Here is an 8,674-nt window from a genome sequence, read left to right as displayed (position 1 = left end):
CTTTACCATAACTTCTGCTCGTTGCAAACCCACTGTACGAATAGCAATCTTACTAAGCTGTTCTTTGACCAGCATAGGGTGATGCTTTTCTTGAGCTTTTGAATCCACAAGTACCTGACGCGAGAGACCAGAAAAACGACCCGACCTTGTGGGTCTGTAACGGTTATAATGTATTGTTGAAACTAGCTTGAACATGAAATCCCTTTTGTTATTCTACGTGCACTCTTCGTAAACTAAAACAGGGCATTCCTACGCAAACCACATACGCACTTTCTTACGTGAACCATTTTTGGTATAGCTTTTGTCATATTTTAATTATACTCATAAATATGAGTTAGAAATAACAAAAAGAAAAAAGATACAAAGATATCCGTTTCAGGTTAAAAATATATCTTTACTTTATTCATTTTTTATTTGCAATTTGGGCATTTTCCGTGGGTACTTTTTACTTTAATTTAGAAAGAAAAGCTATTAGAAAGAAAGCTCTTTTCTCGAAAGATTACCCCTGTCTTTGTTTATGCTTCGGATTACAAATGACTCTAATTCGCCCACGCCTGCGAATCAGTCGACATTATTTTGTACAAATTTTACGAACGGAAGCTATTACTTTTTCATATATGGTGTATCCTTTCTTAACTATGAACTCTATTCTTTTGGAAAAAATAAAAATAAGTACACTCTTCACTTAAACTATTTTGAAACTTGGAAGTTATTACCCAGAAAACCCTAATCCTTTGAATCTTTGGTCCTTCAAATCTTCAGTATCCTTCGAGTCTTCGCGTACGCTTCGAATCCTTATGGGGAAGTCTATAAATTATCGACCTTTGCTGGAATCATAACGACTTATTTCAATTTTGACCCTATCCCCCATCAGACTATTCGTATAGAACTAGACCGGATCTTTCCTGAAATATAGCTGCCCAGGATGATCGTGTCATTCTCTAGGCGAACGCGGAACATTCCGTTGGGTAGGGCTTCCGTAACTAAACCTTCGAAAGTGACTTTTGCTTCTCTCGGGTTTTTTTTTTCTCTACTATTTTTTTTTCTGTCATATATTTTTCTCCTATTTTTCTATTTTTATTTTCAAAATAGGAAGTTCGAGATAGAAATTTGGGTACTATAGGTGGGGCCATTACCATATATAACATAAAACTTCTCCCCCAATTCTGTTTAGTCGAGCTTCTCGATCTGTCATTATACCTCGAGAAGTAGAAAGAATAGCAATTCCCATTCCGCCCAAAACCTTAGGAATTCCTTGATAGTTGGCATAAATTCGTAAGCCAGGTCGGCTGATACGCTTTAAAAAGGTTCTAGTTCTATATATTCCCTTTCTAGTCTTTCTCCTTTGATGTCGCAAAGTTGAAACCAAGAAATATCTGTTACTTTCCTGATGTTTCCGAACACTTTCAATAAAACCCTCTCGTAGAAGTATTTTAACAATGTTTTCGGTAATATTTGTGGATACTACTCGAACAGTTCCTTTTTTATTCATGTCTGCGTTTCTTATAGAGGTTAGTAAATCAGCAATAGTGTCCTTGCCCATAAGACTCTAATTCTAGGTTCCTCCTAATTTTTCTATAATCAACATGTTTTCCCTTTTCTTTAAATTTAGGATTTTTAAGCATATACGTGAGACAAAATCTACTAATTTTTTCTTTGATCTATATCTCGTCTACTAGTATTTATAATACTTCAGGAGCTAATGAAACTATTTTAGTCAAATTCAATTCTCTTAATTCTTCGGCAACCGCGCCAAAAACTCGAGTTCCTTTTGGATTTCCTTTTTGATCAATGATAACTGCTGCATTGTCATCATAGCGTATTATTATACCGTCGTCGCCTTTGAATTCTTTACGTGTACGTACAATTACAGCTCGAATTACTTCGGATCTTTCTAGAGGCATTTGGGGCACTGCGTCTTTGATTACAGCAATAATAACATCACCAATACGAGCATATCGCTGATTACCAGCGGCTCCTATGACTCGAATACACATCAATTTTCGAGCTCCACTGTTATCTGCTACATTTAAAAGGGTCTGAGGTTGAATCATATTATTTGGATTTCCATTTGTTATTTCAATGCAAAAGGATGAAAGAAATATTGTCTTTCCAAAGAAAAACCAGGGGTTTTTTATCTTCAATATTCCTTTTTGGGGTTCTATATCTCTAATCGAAGAAATTGACTTCGTATGGGCATTTTACTGGCAGCTATAGAGATAGCTGCTCTAGCTACAGTTTCGGATACTCCGCTCATTTCATAAAGTATTCGACCTGGTTTAACAACGGCTACCCAATATTCGGGGGATCCCTTTCCCGAGCCCATACGTGTTTCTGTGGGTCTTATTGTAACCGGTTTGTCGGGAAATATACGCACCCATATTTTTCCACCACGACGTGCATATCGTGTCATTGCTCTTCGTCCTGCTTCTATCTGTCTCGCGGTGATCCAAGCGGGTTCAAGTACTTGAAGAGCATATCTACCAAAACAAATATGATTGCCTCGGCAGGATTTTCCCTTCATTCTTCCTCTATGTTGTTTACGAAATCTAGTTCTTTTGGGGTTATAGTCGATGGTTCTTTCTTAGTTCCATCTCTACTACAAAACTGGACATGAGAGTTTCTTCTCATCCAGCTCCTCGCGAATGAAATGAGAAAGCGTGCGAATGTCATTTCTCTAATTCCATAATATTCAAAAATATTATAGATAGATACACATCAATATATAATAGAAAAAGTTAGGTTTTTTTGATTTTGACTTTCTTAAACTTAAAAAAGAAAAATAAATATATAGTCAAGAAAGAAGATCTAGAATATATCCAAATTCAATATTTATATAAAATGTAATCCTTCCTTTTTTGGAATCTCCTTTTTTTTATTCTTATTGAATCGTGGTAAAGTATTCTAATCCAATAAGGATTTCGCGGGCGAATATTTACTCTTTCCTGTCTTATTTGTTAATTTAGAACCTTATCAAATAAAGCAATTTTTTTGGTTTGTTCCGCCATCCCACCCAATGAAGTGTTAGGATTCTTTTCAATAAAATCCTATGTAGTCATAGGTTTTGTCGTTCCCACAGCTTCTCCTTTAATGGTTAGGTTTGAATCCTGCAATGGAGCTTCCAATTTTTTTTTCCGAGTCAATTTTCTCAGTTTTATTAACCCGGCTGCTCTTTATTTATTGCTTTATATTTTTATTTGTTGTTTCAAAAGTCAAGTTACGATTTCGAATTCTCTCTTTTTTTTGAGAATTTTATTATATTGATGCTTTATCACATTGCCTTTTTTTTATGATGTAATTCATAGACCATACATATGGGAATCCTATATCTTTCTTATTCTTCTTCCTTCTATCTATCATCCCTCCTTTTATCCACATCCCTTTAGTTTTGCTTCACAGCCTAGAATCAGGTTTCTTTTGTAGAGAAAAAAATGCAGTTGCTACAACTATATGATAGATCTACTCATTTTTGATAGATGTATTTATTCACATAGTGACTGTTTCTTAGTTAGGATCTCGACAATACGAAGCAATAGGTTGGTTATTAGTTAATTTTCTATCATTACTAAGTTTTTTTCCATTTTTGACCCTAAAGAAAAAACTAACGAGTCACACACTAAGCATAGCAATTATATTAAAAGATTTCTTAATTTTCATTAAATCTTATAGAAAGAGGGATACTTTCTTCTTTTTTTTAGGGATTTTTGGAAAAACAAGGTTCTTGTCTTTTTTATTCTATCACTGGGCGGAATGGGAAGACATGGTTAGTTATTCTTCTTCTACGAATATCCAAATTTTGACACCTAATACTCCATAGATAGTTCGAATTGGATAGCAGCAATAATCAATTTTAGCGCGAATTGTTTGGAGGGGTAGTCTACCCTTTTTGATGCATTCGGCACGTGCAATTTCTTTTCCTGCTAGACGACCCGCAATTTGGATTTTTATTCCCTTTATATCCGCTTTTTTAGTTAATTCAATAGCTTTTTTCATTGCTTTTCGGAATGAAACTCTATTTTTTAATTGGAAAGCTATATATTCCGCAAGAATATTAGGTTGTCTATAAGGTTCTTTAACCTTTTCGATAGCAATATTAAGTCTCTGGTTTACAGAATTAACTTCCTTTTGGAGATCTTTCTCTAATTCTTCGATTGCTCCCTTTTTCTTTAATAAGTTGGGGAATCCAATATGGATTATGACGTGGATTGTATCGATTTCTTTTTGAATTTCTATATGTGTAATTACTTCAGAACTTGAGTCTGATTCCATTTTTCTATTCGAGCCTTTTTTCCTATTCTTTTGTATATAGTTCTTGATACAATTCCGTATTTTTTTATCTTCCTGTAGACCTTCAGAATAATTTTTTGGTTGTGCGAACCAAAAGGAATGGTGATTTTGGGTTGTACCAAGTCTGAAACCGAGTGGATTTATTTTTTGTCCCATATTTTTCTATTATATTTCTTTTTTTTTTACTGGGAATCGAAATCTTAGATTGATCTAAAGATTATTTTGATTTCTTTACTATATTTAGTACAATTGTTATATTACACATCGTTTTTTTTATAGAATAACTACGTCCTCGAGCTCGAGGTCTGAATTTTTTCATAATAGTACTCCTACTGACTTCGGCTTTAGTGATGAATAAATTCGTTTTGTCGAAATCCCTATAATGAGTAGCATTTGCTGCTGCCGAATAAACCAACTTTAAGATGGGATACGATGCTCGATAAGGCATGAGATTCAGTATCATAACGGTTTCCTCGTAGTAACGCCAGCGAATCTCATCTAGAACTCTTTGTGCTTTGAAAACAGACATATGTATGCGTTTTTGTGCTTTGAAAACCCGTTCGAATTTAAGTAGACGATCGGTTGGAACTTTTCTTGCGAGTTTTCTCAGCCCCTTCTTCTTCTTTATCCTAGGGGTATACTTTACCAATTTGAAACTTGTCATAAATAAGGTTATTACCCGCCTACCTTTACTTTATTTGATTATTTGAATCCTATAAATTTTGTTTATTCTGAATCTTTCTATTCTGAATTCAATTAACGACGAGATTTAGTATCCTTTCTTGTACTTTCATAACTCGTGAAATGCCGAGTAGGCACGAATTCCCCCAATTTGCGACCTACCATAGGATTTGTTATGTAAATAGGTATATGTTCTTTTCCATTATGAATCGCGATTGTATGGCCAACCATTGCGGGTAGAATGCTAGATGCCCGGGACCACGTTACTATTATTTCTTTCTCCTCCTTCATATTGACCTTTTCGATTTTTGCCAATAAATGACGAGCTACAAAAGGATTCGTTTTTTTTCGTGTCACAGCTGATTACTCCTTTTTTTCATTTTAAAGAGTGGCATCCTATGTCCACTATCTCGATCGAGGTATGGAGGTCAGAATAAATAGAATAATAATGAATGGAAAAAAGAGAAAATCCTTTAGCTGGATAAGGGGCGGATGTAGCCAAGTGGATCAAGGCAGTGGATTGTGAATCCACCATGCGCGGGTTCAATTCCCGTCGTTCGCCCATCGCATTATTGCAAATTCCAAAAATGCAATTTTCCATATTCCTAGTTACGTATTTACTTACGGCGACGAAGAATAAAACTATCACTATATTTTTTCCTTTTCCTAGTTCTTCTTCCAAGCGCAGGATAACCCCAAGGGGTTGTGGGTTTTTTTCTACCAATGGGGGCTTTCCCTTCACCACCCCCATGGGGGTGGTCCACAGGGTTCATAACTACCCCTCTTACTACGGGGCGTTTACCTAGCCAACACTTAGATCCGGCTCTACCCAAACTTTTTTGGTTCACCCCAACATTACCCACTTGTCCGACTGTTGCTAAGCAGTTTTGGGATACCAAACGGACCTCCCCAGATGGTAATCTTAAAGTGGCCAATTTACCCTCTTTTGCAATCAGTTTCGCTACAGCACCTGCTGCTCTAGCTAATTGCCCACCCCTTCCACGTGTGATTTCTATGTTATGTATGGCCGTGCCTAAGGGCATATCGGTTGAAGTAGATTCTTCTTTTTTCTCAAAAAACCCCTTCCCAAACTGTACAAGCTTCTTCCAAAGCATACGGCTTTCTAGATGTATATGACGATCTCTAGACAGATGGATCTTATATGAATCGTATGATGAAGTACCACATGAGTGGATATATAGAAAAGGAATCCAAATCCGCCGAATCGCTCATGTTATGATCTTCTACATCCTAGGTCTCCGCGTTCCGTCATCTGGCTTATGTTCTTCATGTAGCATTCAGATCGAATGACTCTATGAAATTACGTCGATACTTCCACATATTATGGGTAACGTAGGAGACATCCCTATTTTCACCCGGGGGTCTTAATTACCACTGCTTAACTTTCAATTCGCCTCTGACCATCAAATTAAATGTGAATAACCCGTCCTCCTCTCTTTGAAACAAGGGGCGCTTCCGGTTCTGTGCGTGCTTCAAACAATTTTGTCTTCTCCATATTACCATATCTCTAGAGTCAATAATTTTCTATGAGGAACTACTGAACTCAATCACTTGCTGCCGTTACTCAACAGTTTTCTGTTGAGGTCTATCCCGTAGAGGTAGTCAAATTGGATCAGTGATCGATTTCTAGGTTTCGTCGTAAACCTAATTGGTTACTTCCAATTACGTAAATCAATAGTTCAAACCGCACTCAAAGGTAGGGCATTTCCCATTGATATAGGAACTTTTGTACCAGAAACAATAGTATCTCCAATTATAGCCCCTCTGGGATGTAAAATATATCTCTTCTCACCATCCCCATAGTGTATGAGACAAATGTATGCATTTCGATTAGGGTCGTATTCTATGGTTATGATTCTACCAGATATGTCTTTTTGATTCCGTCGAAAATCGATTTTACGGTATAGGCGCTTATGACCTCCCCCTCTATGCCTTGCGGTAATGATTCCTCTGGCATTACGACCTTTACCACAACGGTGCCGTCCATGGATCAATTTATTTCGTGGATTGGATTTCACTTGCCTGTCTACGGTTCCCTTGCGTGTGCTCGGGATAGGTGTTTTGTATAAATGTTTCGCCGTATTATTAAGTATTCTCCTTTAGTTCGTTTCTCTATCTAGAAGTGGAATAGAATAACCCGGTTGAAGGGTAATGATCATACGTCTGTAATGCATTGTATGTCCCAGAATAGGTCCCATTCTTCTACCCTTTCCGGGTAGTCGATGGCTATTCACAGCTACTACCTTAACACCAAAGAAGAGTTCGACCCAATGCTTTATTTCTGTCTTAGTGAATCCCGATTCGACATTAAAAGTATATTGATTCTTTCCCAATAAACGAAGACTCTTTTCTGTAAATACTGCGTATTTGATTCCATCCATAAATCGACTTTCCCCCCTATGCTCTGAGTTCCAGTATCGATAAGAATTCGAGTTCTTATTGTTCTTATGTTATGGTATGAATATACCATACCAATTCGTTATGTATGGATGATGGATGAGATTCCATGGATAGAGAGCCAATTCCAATAGACCGTTCCCGTTCGCGTGCATCCAGCAGGAATTGAACCCGCAAATTTACCAATTATGAGTTGGGCGCTTTAACCATTCAGCCATGGATGCTTAACAGGGATCATCGTACATCGTAAATAACCAATTTTCATATAGAAAGACATATCATAGAAAAATGAAATCGAAAATATTCGGAGATGGCAAATATTCGGAGATGACTATGAAAACACCTCTCCGGATCCTCGAATTGAAAGAGAGACTGAGAGGGATCAAGAATCCTAATTCTCGCTATTTGGAATGGATCCAATTCTATTGAGTCTGACCCATAGTGATCATTTCTCTTTAGCAAAGAATGACCTTGGTTATCAAAGGATTGAACAACCGAGATCCATTTACTTATGATACCTAGTTGACATTGCTAACAAGGATCTAATGAATTATGAGTTTAATAGATTCTCTTTAGCAGAAAGACGTATATTCCTTGCTCATTATCAGACAATCACTTATTCCCAAACCTCGTGTGGGGCTAATCGTTTTCATTTACCATCTCATGGAAAACCCTTTTCGTTCCGCTTAGCCCTATCGGGTATTTTAGTGATAGGTTCTATAGGAACTGGACAATCCTATTTGGTCAAATACCTAACGAAAAATTCCTATTTTCCTTTCATTAAGGTACGAGGGCTTCTTATTCCACAAGAACGAAAGCACCTTTTCATTCTTTCATATACTAGGGGTTTTTACTTGGAAAAGACAATGTTCCATACTAAAGGATTCGGGTCCATAACCACGAGTTCCAGTGCACTAGATCTTGTAGCACTTAGCAACGAGGCCCTATCCATTAGTATTCCACATAAGAAATCCATTATAGAAACTAATACAATTAGATTAGCTCTTCATAGACAAACTTGGGGTTTGCGAGCCAAGATAAGACCGGCTCGGGATCATGGGACCCTTTTCTATCAGATAGGAGGGGATCTTGTACAAAATAGACTTCTAAGTAATAACCCCATAGATCCTATATCTATCTATATAAAGAGGCAATCGTGTCAGGAAGCGGCTTTTTCTTTGGCCAAACGGTACTTCGAACTTGGAACGAGCATGAAGAGATTAACGAGACTTCTTTCTCTTTTGAGTTTTTCTGGCGGACCGGTCGCGCAAGATCTTTGGTCTTCCCC

General features: G+C 37.1%; 1 pseudogene across 1 annotated transcript in view; it reads right to left on the bottom strand.

Annotated features, from left to right (window-relative positions):
• Nucleotides 1-2,884: 2,884 nt before the first annotated feature.
• The window catches only part of LOC118474322 (NAD(P)H-quinone oxidoreductase subunit 2 A, chloroplastic-like), a 12,059-nt pseudogene continuing 6,269 nt past the window's right edge, over nucleotides 2,885-8,674 (bottom strand). Inside the window, exon 1 of the transcript XR_004854057.1 lies at nucleotides 2,885-8,674. This exon is cut by the window's right edge and continues 6,269 nt beyond it. The product of XR_004854057.1 is annotated as an NAD(P)H-quinone oxidoreductase subunit 2 A, chloroplastic-like (transcript).

This window comes from Zea mays, unplaced genomic scaffold, assembly GCF_902167145.1.
Source record: "Zea mays cultivar B73 unplaced genomic scaffold, Zm-B73-REFERENCE-NAM-5.0 scaffold_250, whole genome shotgun sequence".
Classification (NCBI taxonomy): domain Eukaryota; kingdom Viridiplantae; phylum Streptophyta; class Magnoliopsida; order Poales; family Poaceae; genus Zea; species Zea mays.
The sequence above is the reverse complement of the archived record's forward strand: the minus strand, read 5'-3'. Positions and strand labels throughout refer to the sequence as shown.